The sequence below is a fragment of the Aotus nancymaae genome, unplaced genomic scaffold, assembly GCF_030222135.1.
Source record: "Aotus nancymaae isolate 86718 unplaced genomic scaffold, 86718_ANA_hifiasm-v0.15.2.pri h1tg000117l, whole genome shotgun sequence".
In the NCBI taxonomy this organism is placed as follows: Eukaryota; Metazoa; Chordata; class Mammalia; order Primates; family Aotidae; genus Aotus; species Aotus nancymaae.
The window spans coordinates 4,686,165-4,702,037 of NW_026988532.1; the positions used below are offsets into that span (position 1 = coordinate 4,686,165).

General features: G+C 35.7%; 1 pseudogene; it reads left to right on the top strand.

Moving 5' to 3' along the window:
* The first annotated feature begins 1,256 nt into the window (after positions 1-1,256).
* Positions 1,257-1,791, top strand: LOC105726769 (cyclin-dependent kinase 4-like; annotated as a pseudogene).
* Positions 1,792-15,873: the final 14,082 nt, after the last annotated feature.

The following is a 15,873-nucleotide window of genomic DNA, read 5'->3' on the forward strand; positions in this document are numbered from 1 at the left end:
TTCACTTTTGGAAAATATTACTAAAGACTAATAGAGTAAAATTTTGAATATGAGGACTTTGTGAGTGACTTTTCAAATAAACTACAGAGAAGTTATTTCTGTTGACTTTTTCATTGAAATTTTCTTTATGATTCTATAAATAGATATCATTAGGAAAGGTTTAGGTGTAGCATGCCTTAGTTAATATCAGTCTACTTTTTTAATGCCATTTGCCACCATTTACTTAAATGCATTGACTATATAGATAAATTAACACTGACAGAAATTGAAAATGAAAATAGCCTGCCTATTTTTAAATACATGACCATAGGGCATAATCCCATTTAAGAAACCAAACTATAACACTTAAACTAATATAATTCTCAAACCGTATAAAACAAGTTAAATGACATAATTAATTGTGAGGGAATCTCTGCTATGTGTGTAGTAGAATACCACATAAAAGGTTCATTATTCCTTAGGCAAAGATGCATTAATACAGTTACACCAAGACCATAGAACTAGCATAATCACTTGGAAAACAGGTTGCAAAATAGTCAACTGAGGCTAACTCAGTTCTATGCATGTCAGTTTACAACAACCATTCTTAGCCATGAATTGCCCTTAAATGATTTTCTGTTGGGTTTACTGTTCTTTTTGCTTTATATTTTGGCACTTCAGGTCATCCTTCTTATCTAGTTATTCTGGTTCATTGAACCACGATGAAGAGGTATTTCTACCACCCAATGCCATTTTGATTCTTATTATAGCTAATTTAACTAATCATCCAGATTGCTCTTATGCTATTTTATTTGCAGGGCATAAAGGGCTTTCATATTTTATTTCACACCTGGAATTTTAATTTCCTTTTTCTTCTAGTCTAATTAATTTTTCTCTTTTTGTTACTCTCTATCTCCACTTCTTGTCTTTTTCCATTAAAAATAACTTAAGCTTGGGTGTATGGTGCTGCAGGTACTGGCTCCAGGGTCCCTATGCTCCCAGCCTGGTGATAGGATCCACCATGATATGAGAATAGTCACCTCTCAATATGAGCTAGTGGCTGAAATTGGTGCTAGTGCCCATGGGTCGGTGTACAAGGACTGTGATCCCCGCAGTGCCCACTTTGTGCCCCTGAAGAATGTTAGCATTCCCCTTAGAAATTACTCCCATAACTCAATCACCTTCCACCAGGTTCCTCCTTCAACACATGGAGATTACAATTTGACATGAGATTTGAGTGGGGACACAGCCAAATCTTATCATCGGCTAAGACCATCAAGGATCGGATGCACCAGTTTTGAAGAGGTCTAGATTTTCTTCATGCCCATTGCATTGTTCACTGATATCTGAAGGCAGAAAACATTCTGGTGACAAGTGGTGGGACAGTCAGGCTGGCTGACTTGACCTGGCCAGAATCTATAGCTACTAGATGGCGTTTAGACCTGTGATTGTTACACTCTTGTGCTGTGCTTAAGAGGTTCTTCTGCAATCTACACAGGCAACATCTGTGGACATGTAAAGTATTAGCCGTTTCTTTGCAGAGATGTTTTCACAAAACATCTTCTGTGGAAGCTGTAAAGACCACTACTTGGGCAAAATTTTTGACCTGATTGGGCTGCCTTTATAGGATGACTGGCCCTGAGATGTGTTTCTACCCCATGGAGCCAGTCTCCACAGAAAGCCTCACGCAGTGCAGTCAGTGGTGCCTGAGATGGAGCATAACTGATGCTGGAAATGTTATTCTATCCTACATAAGCATCTGCCTCCCCAGCTCTGCAGCACCTTTATTTACATGAGGATGAGAGTGTGTAACGTAGTGTTTGCCACAGAAGAAATGGAAGCTGCCATTTCCCTTATTCTGGACACCTGAGTGGTGCCTTAATGACATTATCCTTCTCCCCTTCCATTTGAGGTGTGTCCTTCTCCTGCCACCCTGTTTCCTTATACTAGAGGGTATTTCCCCTCTTGTCCCATTCCATACCTTGATATTGGGGTCTCTTCTTATACAGGAAAAATGAAACTAGACAAAGAAAAAAGTCAGTTTAACCATTTTCATTTCTCCTGTGAGTAGATTTAAAATGCTAGGGTCCCTGCAATAACCGCATTCTGGTTCTAGCATAATTTGTGAATCCCTGGTGTTTGAATTTGCAAATTATCAGTTTATAGTTCCTATGATTATGGTATTGCACTTTGCACATGCACACAGAAAGCAGAAGTCATCCCACAGAACTCGAGGATTAAATGAAAGTTCTTGTTTAATGATATTTATAAGTGATTGGGTTAAAATTATCTTCTAGGGGAAAAGTGAATTATAACATTCATTTTCCGGTTATTTCTTATACTCTCAAGCATGACAGTGTAAAATTGTTCAAATAGGATTGATTTTATATGTGATCCAGTTTCATTCCATTGGAGACATGCTGAATTTAAAATATTAGGTAGTAAAGACAGTAAAATACTGAATTTATTTAGTTTGCTAATACTGAAGCAGGGCTCTACAGGATAGATGTGGAGAAAAGATGAGATTCATATACCCAAGCAGTGCCAATAAAAAAGCTGCAGTGGTTCAACTATGAGAAGAAAAAGGTGAATTTCTTTCTTATTCTACATTCACATTAAATCAATTAAAAATACTTGAACATTTAAATGAATGTAATTTGATTATTGAGTTTAAGTGTGACTTTTTGGTATATTTAGGATATTTAATAGATGTTTCTTTTTGAATGCAAGTGATTAGACTCGCATGTCTTTATAAGCAGAACCAACCACAAAAATTCAGAGCTGAAAGACGTGTGAGGTCATCTAAAATGCTTGTTTTTCAAAAAAGGTCATTAACATTTATAAGGTTAATTGACTTTCACACAGTCTCATGCCTAAATGATTGCAAAGCTGCAGAAATAACCTAGGTATTTTTATTTCTAGAATTTGAAATTCTATTTTCAAAATTTTTAATTAAAATAATATTTTTATTATGAAATCAGTGTGAGATGACATTTTAAATTGCTTTATATATCATGGGGTACAATAATATTTCAATTATAACTTACAACATATATCTTACAACATTAATCTCATATCAAATGAAAAGTTTTGATGTAAATATTAAAGAGAACATGTTTTGTGTTTATTTACAAAAAAATTATAATTGAAGAATACCAAATCGGCTGTTACAAAGCTGAAATTGTGAGTTTAATATAGTAACTTAACAAGAATCCTGCAAAAAATAATAGGGCTTAACTTAAGCAGTCAGAAATAAAGAAGTATATAGATAAAAATATTTTAAGAAATTAGAATTGTAGCATTTAGGTATATTTAAATATTACAGATAAACAGAAAGTTACAGATGATTCTCAACAAATGAATCAGAATGAAGAATGAAGGGAGACAATTTTTGAAGACAACAAAATGATGAGTTTAAACCTATTGATTTTCAGGTACTTGTGGCATGTCCCTTTAATCAGTTATTTATGAATTTTAATGTTTAGATAGTTGAGCAGACATATGACCTGGATTTTATACATAAATTTTGATGTGATCATGATGGCAGTGGCAGCCCATCTAGAATGGCTGCTGCCATGATGTGGGCTGCAGTGGAGAGGCATGACTTGGGCTGTGCACCGGATTGGGCTGTGCATTCCACAGAGCATGAGGGAGCCAAGAACAGGTAGAAGCCCCACTCCTTTCCAAGTTGTAAAGGCGCGAGCCCCACCACCCAGCTACAGCTGCAGACCCTCGCATCTCTGGGCTCTTGAGGGCCTGGGAAGCCCTCTTATTCCAACAGGCTTGGAAGTGCCTGCTTCTGCTGCCTGGCCTCTTCCCATTCCCAGGGCCAGCTCCAATTGTAGAGCAAAGTTGTGGCTGGAAAAGTGACACCCCCAAGGACCCTGTGACAATCACTCTTTCACAAGAGTGAGTATATAGAGAGACTTTGTGAAGAAAACCCAAGGAAGCCTAGGAAATATCAAACAGATGGAGCCTGAGAAAACAGAAATGGAGGCTGAGATTCAAAAGAGACAAAGATACAGAAGAAAATTCAGAAAGCCAAGATGGTACAAATGTTTTAAGTAGAGATGTGTTTCCCTATTATCAATAGCCAGGAAAAGATGAAGAAGAAGAATAGGAAATGAGTAATAGTTTCCTACTATGTATAGAATTATATCAGTAGGAGATGACAGTTTGGTGTTTTCATAGTTTTTATTTTTTATATTTATTGAACACCATTGAAGATCTAGAGATTTTGAATGTAAGCTTCTGATTCCTAATCTGATAGCAATTCCTCTGTATTCTGTATACTTGAAGCAAATACTTTTAATATTCATCAGACTACTGAATAGATTATGGAGAAAATAGTAGCTTAAGATTGTATTTTCCTGATACGACAACATTTTAACAAATGTTAAGAAAACTTCAGATTTGATTTCAAATTTTAAAACAATGGCAATTCTATGACTAGATTTATATTAAGTGATTCACATAAGAGTAAATGTTTTCACTTTCAGAATATATGTTTAATTATCTGAAATTCTGAGCTGCATGAATAACAATTTATAAATATAATAGTAGGGAAATTTGTTCATAAACATTGTATTTATAACAAATAATAATGTTACATGTTTTACATGAGTCACTAAAGTTTGTAATAACATTATGTCAGTTTTAAATGTATTAACATTTTACAATTACAGTGTAAAATAAATATTTCTTCTTATATACAAATATATCAGTGTATAAAATAGCCCCCTGTTTCTTTCTAATATCTGTGGCTTTCCTGAATCTTATTGATATCTACCAATATACTTTAGTAAATTAAAAATTATTTAAATTAACTGTGATCAAAACAAACTAATAATAATTTATAGGTTTAAAGTTCTCGTTACTTACAAAGTTGTCTCAACATTTATTGCTTTTAATCATAGAACTACGTAGTGAGAAAAAAATGAGATATTTCACAATATTGTTGGTGTGTGAACTATTTATTCAAAGGTATAACAAAATTGCCTTTAATTTAATACAAATAATTTACCAAAAACTGTTCCCTAGAATGAGCTCTTATTTATCATAATGCCTGGAAATTACTAGCCTCAAGATTTCCTAAAATAGGAGTATTTTGAAATATCTAATTAAAAGTTGCAATCTAGTCTACATTATTCACTGCAATTAAGATTATTCAAAGAATTTTCTATCTTTCTTACTAGCAAGAATACTAAGTAATTAATTAATCATATTCAAAACACAAAATTCCTTGGTAACTGTCAATGATTAGCATTAAATAATATGCTGAGTGTATATGTGAGGTTGTTTCTGGTTGAGATTAACATTTGAGTTGGTAGAATGAATAAAGCAAATTGCCCTACCCAATGTTTGTGAGCCTCATTTAATTTAATAAAGGACTAGAAAAAAGAAAAAGGATAGTAGAGAATTCACTTTCTCTGCTAGATGGTTGTGAACTAGAACATTGGTTTCATAGCTGTGGACTTGGACTACAACTTGCGCTATCAACTCTTCTAGCTCTCAGATCTTCAACCTCAGACTGGAACTATAACATTGGCTCTTCTTGGTCAATTCTTAGACTATATAACCACATGAGTCAATTCTTTGTAAGGAATCATATATATCTATATCAATATAGCTCCTATTAGTTTAGTTTCTTTAGAGAATCCAAACTGATATAGATTTTAGTATTGAGAGAATTTTAAGTATGAGTTTTCCAAATTTGCTTTGGTTTTATGGAATTGGCTTCTTAATCTAATTAAATTTAAATATGCTAATAACTATTTCCAGTATGAAAGAGAGCACTGATAATTCATGTTGTAATCTGGCAATAGAGACATACAAAATACTTTTATTGGATACTCCTAATAAGCCACTTATGAAAAGCTGGGATCTGGGTTTCTGTGTATATCATACCTTTGACCATTTTTGGAAAACTACTGAACATAATGAAGTTGGCCGGTTGCTCCTAATGTCACTGGAAAAAGAGGTGAAAAATAAAGACGAGATCAGGAATTTGAATTTTTAGCTCAAGTGATGCATAAATGACTTGAAAGCTTTTATGTGTGCCTTGAAGGAGATCTTTATTGCCTGTAGCTGAAGGCTAACACTGCTGAAAATAAAAAGCAAGTTTTCATCCTGCAACTGGCTGAATTATGTAACAAGCTGAGCTCCCAGATTCACAGGTGAGTGCATTGATTAGAAAACAATAGTGTCCTGTAAGTTAAAAAGGAGATGTTTGGAAAGACACTGGTGAAGCTGCAGACATTGAACCCCAAAATTAAATGAGTCTTCTTTGCCAGTAGAAGAGACCTCTTAACCCCAATGAGTAGTGGCTTCTCCATTCTCATTGAGGGGATTACCCTTCATTGCCTGGGGGAGTATAATGGTTGCTTCTGAGGCAGATGTTAAACAAGACAATGCTGATTCTTTTCAGAACCCACTTCCACTTCCCCTCTTTGCTTCTAGACCTGTAACTGGACTCAAGTCTTGGCAGGCTCCTAAGGTGAGGTACAAAGTGTGATTCATGAGGAGCTGTGCTACGCTCCAAAATAATCCCTTGAGATTTCTCATTTATACAGTCAAAAATCCAGGGAACTTGCATAGGAACAGAGATATTAAAGGTGTGAAATACTGAAAGAAATATAAAGTTGGATTAGACAAATGTATTAATATGGGCTCATGAAGCAGTGATTCTTCATTTAATGTTACAGCCCAGGAAGTAAGGAAGGGCTCTATCAGTTTCTTTTGTTTAGTTGGCTGAGCAGTAGATCAAAATATGGTCCACAGTGAGTGAATCACAAAATCTGGACCCGCCTTGGTTTAATGTTGAGGAAGAAATGCAAAGGCTTAGGAAGACTGGAGTGTGAGAGTGCATTTAACACTATTAAATGAAGAATACAATACAAATACAATCTATTACCCCAGATTAGGAGGGTCCAGAAGACATACTTTTCACCACTACTATGAGAAATACATTTGTGAGAGAACTGACATTTTTCAAAAAACTCCATGATCACACTTCTTCTAAGCCAGACCAACAGTTAGGACTTTAGTAACTGTATTGGGAAACCTAAAGTCCATGAGAGTAACTGGATCTCACGTGGCTGAATTTAAATGGTAATGCTCAAGTACCAAACATATCTGGGCGTGGTTACTGTAATGGACAGCAGTCAAAGGAGTTGTCAGAGTTGTGTGACTCATGTAGATGTGTGGCTAGTTAATCATGCTGTCTTTAGAAGTAAAATAGATAGAAAGCCTACTGAACTCTCCTTTGATCTATATAAGCAGAAAAGTTCTATGTTAAATCAACAAAATCTAACTTGAAGCAGAACATCAGAGAATCAGAGACTCTCAACCAGTTCTCAGACTTAGGTTAGTTTACAGACATAGAACCACCTAAGTGAAGGAGTCTGTGACCTAGAAACCCGGAAAGGTCCCCCATACAGCACCAAAAATTCATATTGTTAGTCTTTCTCCCAGCTTTCCCCAAAGGATCAATGGCCTTTTACCAGGCTAATTGTGCATTGAGTAAAAGAAAATAATCAGATGTTTCAGGGACTACTGGACAATAGCTCTAAGCTGGTACTAATTCCAGGAGGCACAAAACATCAGTGTAGCCCACTAGTCAGACTAGGGTCTTAAGGAATTTAGGTCATCAATGAAGTTTTAGCTCAAGTCTGTCTCACCGTGGGCCCAATGGGTCCCTGAATCCATTCTGTGGTTATTTTCCATATTTTGGAATGCACAATTGCAATAGATATTCTCAGTTCTGGACAGGATTCACACATTAGTTTTTGACCTGTGTAGTGAGCTCTATAATGGTGAGAAAGGCCAAATGGAATATACTTGAACAGCTTATACCTAGGAAAATAGTCAAACAACAACAAAAAAAAAACACATTCCTTGAAGGATTCTAGAAATAATTATCACAATGAAGAACTTGAAAAATGCTCACCTTTCTCTTCCGGAAGATATCATACTGCTCCAATACACTGTTAGCATTATGCTGATAGATCCTCATAGGCAAATACTCTAGAGTTATTGATAAGACATTTGTAGCAGAGGATGGAAACTCAATCCCATGAGAAATTAGTAGCCTTCTATTTCACTAAAATTTCTAGACCAGATGTAGGAAGCATGTCAAAATATTCATTATTTTTTTTGAGGTTACATCTGCCCCCTCCAACAAACAAAAAATATACACAGCACCTAGTAGGCTTGTTTGGATTTTGGACTTAACAAACTCCTCAGTTGGATATGTTACTCTGGATCACTTATCAAATGGAATGAAAATCTGCTAACTTTGAGTAAACTCCAGAGAAAAAAGAAGTTTCTGTAACAGGTCAGGATGCTGTGCAAACTGCTCTCCCATTTGGTCTGTATGACCCTACAGATCCAAGGATGCTTAAAGTGTCAGTTGCAGAGAGAAATACAGTATAAAGCCTTTGGCAGCCCCTATAAGTAAATCATACTGAAGACACTTAGGATTTTGGAGTAAAGCCCTGAAGTCCTCTGTGGTCAACTATTCTGCTTTCGAGAAAGAGTTTTGGGCCTGTTCCTGGGACTTAGTAGAGGCCGAACACTTATCCATAAGCCACCACGATACCATGCAACCTTAGCTGTCCATCTTGAACTAGGTATTATGACCTATCAAGCCATAAAATTTGGGGTGCACATTGACAATTAATCATCAGATAGAAGTGGTATATATGTGATTAGGCTCAGCAGACCTTGAAGGTATAAATATGTAAGCTTCATAAAAAAAAAAGTCATCCAAACACCCATAGTCCCCACTCCTTCTATGCTACACTTTTCTCTGTCAGTCTGCACCTATGGGCTCATGGAGAATGCTTTGCAATTGGACAACAGAAGAAAGGAAGATTTAGGCCTGATTTACAGATGGCTCTACATGATAATCAGGCACTACATGAAAATAATTAGTTGCAGCACTGCAGCTCTTTTCTGGGACATTCCTGAAAAGCAATGATGAGCTAAAATCCTCTTAGTGGGCAGAATTTTCAGCACGGCACCTGATTGTTCACTTTGTTTGTAAGTAGCCTGGCCAAATGTAATGATATGCCAATTCATGGTCTGTGGCTGGCAATAGTTGGCTGAATAGTTGGACTTGGAAGGGACATGATAGAAAAATTGTTAACAAGCAATTTCAGGGAAGAGATATGTGCGTACACCTCTGAATGGGCAAAAGCTTTAATAAAAAGAATTCTCACATTCCATGTGAATCCCTCATCTATGTGAATTCCCACATGAATGTTCAACAATGGGTTATCTTAGCAGAGGAATACTTTAATAATCAAGTGGGTAGGATGACCTTATTCTATGAATACCAGTCTCTTTCCCAAGCATCTCTTACCATTTTCCAGTGAGTTAATGAACAAGCAGACCATGTTGGCAGGTATAAAAGTTATACATGGGCTCAGCAACATGGATTTTTTACTCACCAAGGCTGATTTTTCCAAAACTACTTTTAAGTGCTCAATCTGCCAGCAGCAGAGAGTAACACTGAGTCCTGATATGATGCAATTACATAGAATAATCAACCTGATGCCTAGTGACAGGTGATTTTACTAGACTGCTTCCATCAGAGAAAGCATTTTTTTTTTTTTTTTTTTTACTGGAATATATAGCTTGGCTGGGATTTATCTGCCTTGCACACAATGTTTCTGTCAACACTATCAGTCATGGACTTAAAAAATGTCATGTCCACAATTATACTATTCCACACGGCATTGCTTTTAACCAAGGAACTCATTCAAATAGAGTGCAGCAATGGGCTTATGTTTATAGAATTCCTGAGTTTTTCGAATGTTCCATAGCATCCTGAAGCATCTGACAATACAATGGTAAAATGACCTTCTGAAGACACAGTTACAATATCACCTAAGTTTCAATATCTTACAGGACTGGAACCAGGTTCTCCAGTAGGCTGTATATGCTCTGAGGCAGCCTCTAACACATAGTGCTGTTTCCCCCATGACTAGGATTTATGGGTATTGAAATAAGGGTGGGTGCCTGGCAGCCTCACCACACACTATTAACTCTAGTAACACACTAGCAACATTTTTGCTTTCTGTTCCTGTGACTTTAAGCTTTGTTGGCCTAGAGATCTTTTTCCATAGGGAGAAATGCTTCCTTAAGGAGACAAAACAATTATTTCATTTAACTGAAAGTTAAGATTGCTGCCCAGTCACTTTGGACCCCTCACATCTCTGAATCAGTGGATTAAGAAGGGAGTTACTGCACTGGCTGTGGTAATTAATACTGACTACCAAGGAGAAATTCCACAATAAAGGCAAGAAACTCAACAATAAAGGCAAGGAAGACTGTGTTTAGAATAGAGGAGATCCCATAGGATATCTTTTAGTATTACCATTCTCATGATTAAGATTAAGGAAAATTGACTATTAATTAACTAACCCTTGAGAAATAAAATGAATAATCCCATCAGGTAAAGAACCATGACCAGTAGAGGTATTTGATGAAGGCAAAGGGAATGCAGAATGTGTAATGGGAAAAGGTAGTAGTAAATAATAGCTATGATCACACGATCAGTTACATATATGAAATCTGAAATTGTCACCATGCTGCTATTTCTTTATTTTGTACACTAGTCGGTACAGTTTCTTCATACTATCATTGGTCTTTATATTTTGGTGTGTTTTTGCTATGACTGTTACCAGCTTTTCTTTTCCACATTTAGTGCTTCTTTCAGGAGCTCTTGCAGGGCGGTAACAAAATCCTCAGCATTTGCTTCTCTGGAAAGGATTTTATTTCTCTTTTGCTTTTGAAGCTTAGTTTGATTGGATATGAAATTCTAGGCTGAAAGTTTTTTTCTTTAAGAATGTTGAATACTGGCCCCCAATCTCTTCTTGCTTGTAGAGTTTCTGTTGAGATGTCTGCTGTTAGTCTGATGAGCTTCCCTTTGTAGGTAACCTGGTCTTTCTCTCTGGCTGCCCTTAACAATTTTCCCTTCATTTCAACCTCAGAGAATGTTATTATTATGTTTCTTGGAGTTGATCTTCTTGTGGAGTATCTTAATGACGTTCTTTGTATTTCCTGAACTTGCATATTGGCCTGTCTTTGTAGGTGGGGAAGTTCTTCTGGATAATATCCTGAAGTGTGTTTTCCAGCATGTTTCCATTCTCCCCATCTCCTTCTGTTACTCCAATCAGTTGTAGGTTCAGTCTTTTTAATGAAGTCCCATATTCTTCTGGAAGCTTTGTTCATTCCTTTTCATTCTTTTTTCTTTAGGCTTGACTCCATGCCTTATTTCAGCAAGGTGGTCTTCAAACTTTGATATTCTTTCTTCAATTTGGTTGATTCAGCTGTTGATACTTGTGTATGCATCATGAAATTCTTGTGCAGTGTTTTCAGCTCTATCAGGTCATTTATGTTCCTCTCTAAACTGGTTATTCTGGTTAGCAATTCCTCTAACCTTTTATCAATGTTCTTAGCTTCTTTGCATTGGGTTAGATCATGCTCCTTTAGCTCAGCGTAGCTTTTTATTACCCACCTTCTGAAGCCTACTTCTGTCAGTTTGTCCATCTGATAGTCCATCCAGTTCTGTGCCCTCAATGAAGAAATGTTATGATAATTTGGAGAAGAGGTACTCTGGCCTTTTGGCTTGTCAGCACTTTTTCATTGATTCTTTCTCATTCTCGTGATTTGTCTAGTTTTGGTCTTTGAGGATGCTGACCCTTGGATGGGGTTTTGTGGGGACTTTTTGTTGTTGATATTATTGTTGTTGCTTTCTGCTTGTCTGTTTTCCTTTCAATGGTCAGGTTCCTCTTCTGTATGACTGCTGCAGTTTGCTGGGGGTTCACTTCTGGCCCTATTCATCTGATTCACTCCCATGCCTGGAGATGTCACTCAAGGAGGCTGGAGAACAGCAAAGATAAATGCCTCCTCCTTTTTCTCGAACCTCTGACCTTGAGGACCACCAACCTGATACCAGTAGGATCACTCTTGTATAGGGTGTCGGATAACCCCTGTTGAAGGGTCTTACTCAGTTGGGTGGCATAGGGAAAAGAACCCATTTAATGAAGCACTTTGTCTCTTGCTGGAGAGGGTGTGTCTTGCTTGGGGTAAACCCACTCATCTGGGATGGCCAGATTTCTCAGAACTACTGAGAGGAAAGGCTAAGTCTGTTGGTCTTTAGAGACTGTAGCCACCCCCTCCAATTAGGGGCTCAGGCCCAAGGGGGATCTGGATTCGGTCCCTGAGCCTCTGGCTGGAGTTACTAAAGTTTCTGTGGGGAAGACCCACCCAACGAGGAAAGATGGGTCAGGGTCAGGCCTGAAGAGGCACTCTGGCCACATGCTGCCACAGCCAATGTGTTGGACTGTGAGGGACCAAGCCATCCAGCCTCACTGTCTCCAGCAGGGAAAAAGCACAGTCTGTGGCTACAGAGATGAATGATGCCTGCCCCCTGCTCAGGGAGCTTAGCATGTTAGGCAGTTGTGAGTCCCAGTGCTGGCTGCTGCCCCTACCCCAAGGAGCTCAAACAGCTTAAGCAAAAGACAGCTGCAGCCTTGGTACTGGTAGCCCTTCCCCTGGGAGTTTGGTAGGGTTTATGCAGATTCCAGCTGATAGGCTGTTAAGAGTCTGTGAGTTCCAGGGTTGGGATGCTAGGATCCGGTGATGTGGGCTTGCAAGTGAGATATTGTGATCCGTGGGTTGCACACATTCATGGAAAAAGCATGGTTTGTCTCCTGGGCAGCATGCTCACTCACCACCTCCCTTGGCTGGGGGCAGGGGGCTCTCCCTCCATGTGGCTCTCAGCTGTGGATGTACCACACTGTTCTTCTTTCATGTCATGGGTCATGTTAGCCTCCTAGTCAGTTCTGATGAGAGAATCTGGATACCCTGGTTGCTGGTAAAAGATTCACATGCTTCATGTGCTTATTAGGCTTTTTTTCCTATGGGAGCCTCCAAATGCAGCTGTTTCTTCATTGTGGTTTTAATTTTCTTGTCACTGTAACTAATAATGCTGAACATGTTTTAATTACACATTTATGTATATTCTATAGCAAAATATGTGTTGAAATATTTTGTCAATTTTACAGTAACTTTATAGAGTTTTGATACAACTCTGTTTTGCTGCTTTCTTGTTGAGAGTAAGTGCTCATTTTTATTCTGAATACAGAAATTTATTAGGCATATGCTTTCCAAATATTTTGTCCCTAGTGTATTGTTTGCCATTTTTTTAGCTGTACACATTGCAACACAAAATATTTTTATTTAAATGAAGACCATTTTTTGTTCTGTTTTTGTCTCATTTAATGTCATTGCTTACCCAATTGCACTAAGATATTCTTTTCTGTATTCTAAAGTCCTAATAGTCTGCACTCCTATATTTAGTTTTATAGTAAGTTGGGGGTTAATTTTCATAATTGGGGTGATGTAAGGATATTTATTGTTTGAATATAGGTATTGAATTGTTCCAACAACATTGTAAAATAAAAATCCTTCTACCTTATCAGCTATTAATTGACCATATATGTGTAGGCATATATCTGAAGTTCCTGTTTTATTATTTTGTGTGTCCAGTCTATATTATCACCAGTCACACTATCTTAATTACTGTGACTTTATAGTAAGACTTAAAACAAGTAAATGTAAATTATCCACCATTTGATCTCTTTTTTCAAAATTATTTATTTTGTTATTTTAGCTATTTTAAGTTTCCAAATAAATTTAAAATTTTGTCTATCAATTTCTACAGCAATACTTTCGAGGTTGGATTTAATCTACAGATCAATTTGAGAAAAACTGACATCCTAACAATATTGTCATCTTGTCCATGAATATGGTATATCAAGTGTATATATCTTGTTCAATTTCTCTCAGTAAAAATATTGTCTCAGTGAACAATTCTTACACAGTTTTTGTTGTTTTCTAATAATTTTATATTTTTAAGCCATTTGTTTTATTCCTTTTTTCTGGTGTGTATGAAAAGATTCTTATTACGTTTCACTGATCTTGTTAAATAAACAGCTCTTAGTTTCATTGATTTTCTATATTGACTGTCCATTTACCATTTCACTGATGTGATTCTTTTACCTTTATTTTTTAATGATTAGTTTGCTTATTTTGTTTCTAGTTTAGCCCATTGCTTTTAGAAATTAATTATTATTATTATTTTTCATACAAGGATTTAACAATATAAACGGCCCTCTAAGTACTGGTTTAGCTACTCTCACAAATTTTAAATGTGTTTTTTATTTGTATCAAAATTTAATTTTTCTTTGTGATTTCTTTATAGAAGAATGTTTTATCTCCAAATGGTTGAGGACTTTCCAAATATCTCTAGTTTAATTCTATGGTAGTGAAGTAACATACTTTCTGTGATTTGATTCCCCTTTAATATTCTGAGGCTTATCTTTTGGCCTTCATGTGATAATTTTTGATAAGTACTTCATGAGCACTCAAAAAGAATGTATACATTTGTTGATGTCTCTAGAGTTTTATTCAATTGTATGCTATGTTTTTAGCTGTAAGTGCATATATATTTAGAATTGTTTTATCCACTTTACAAAGCCATTGAAAATTAATTAATAGAGTAGAAAAACAAAGAAATAAAGATTAACAAAATGAGGTCTTAAGGAATTGTACCAAAAGTTGTAACACACGTGTAATTGGGTTCCTATAATGAACACTGAAATGTAGAGGCATAAAAATGAAAACGGTGAAAAGATTTATGGCCCAAATCTTTCACCTTTGGTGAAATATATACATTTATACACTCAAGAAGTTCAGCAAAATAAGACAGGATAAATATAAAGGAAATCTTACCTTGTAATAAAATTATCAAATTGCTGGACAACAAGGATGAATAAAATATTTTGCAATCAGCCACAGTAAATTAACACATTGGGAAATGGCAATGATTATTTGAATGACTACAAATTTCTAATTAAAAAAAAAAAAATGAAGACCGGAAAAGGGTGAAGCAGCATCTTTAAAGTATTGCAAGAAAAATAAAATAAGAATCTCCTGCTTTCTATAGTTAGCAAAAATATTCTTAAAGAAGAAAAACAAAATAAGAAGGTATTTTATATAAAAGATAATGTGTGGCCAGCAGACTAATACAACAAGAAATGTTACAAAGGGTTTCCTCAGGTTAAATGAAAATAATACCAAAGGTACACTTGGGTGTTCAATAATGAATGAAGAACATTGATATAGCAAATATTTGGGAAAATCTAACATAATCATTTTTTTCTCTTCAGTTCTTTACAACAGCATGGTAAAGCTGTGTAAAGCAAACATTAAAATATTGTCTCAAGAAGTTTTCAATGTATATGAATAAATTCACACAATAAATACAACAAAAAATGAAAAGTGTGTACATATAAAGACTTATATGTTTGTAATATTTTTATATTTTACAAATAACTAGATTATGAATGTTTAAATATGTAACTACAGCAACACACAGATGATGTAAAAGGATATAAAGGAAAATTTATATTTTAAAACATAAAAAGATACATAAATAAAAAGCCATATATATATAATTACTATTTGGAAACAAAATACACTGCTAATAGGGCATTTACTGATCAAAGAGAAAGTCATAAGATAAATCAGAAAAAACTCAATATTCTTCATATCTCTAGTCTTCTTAAATATAACTATTCTTTTTTAAATTCAACTGTTAATATGTCTATTCTTCTTAAATATTTGTCATTTCTCTTAAAATGAGAAAAATCTCAATATTGTTAATATGTTATTCTTAACAAGTCAAAAATTTTGCAAAATATTAGAGAAAATGCTAAGGTAATTTTAAATTTTATGTGAAAAATGAATGACCTAAAACAACAAAACAAATGTGAAAGAATTTCTTTAAAAAGTTAGAGAATTTATAACCACCTTATTTCA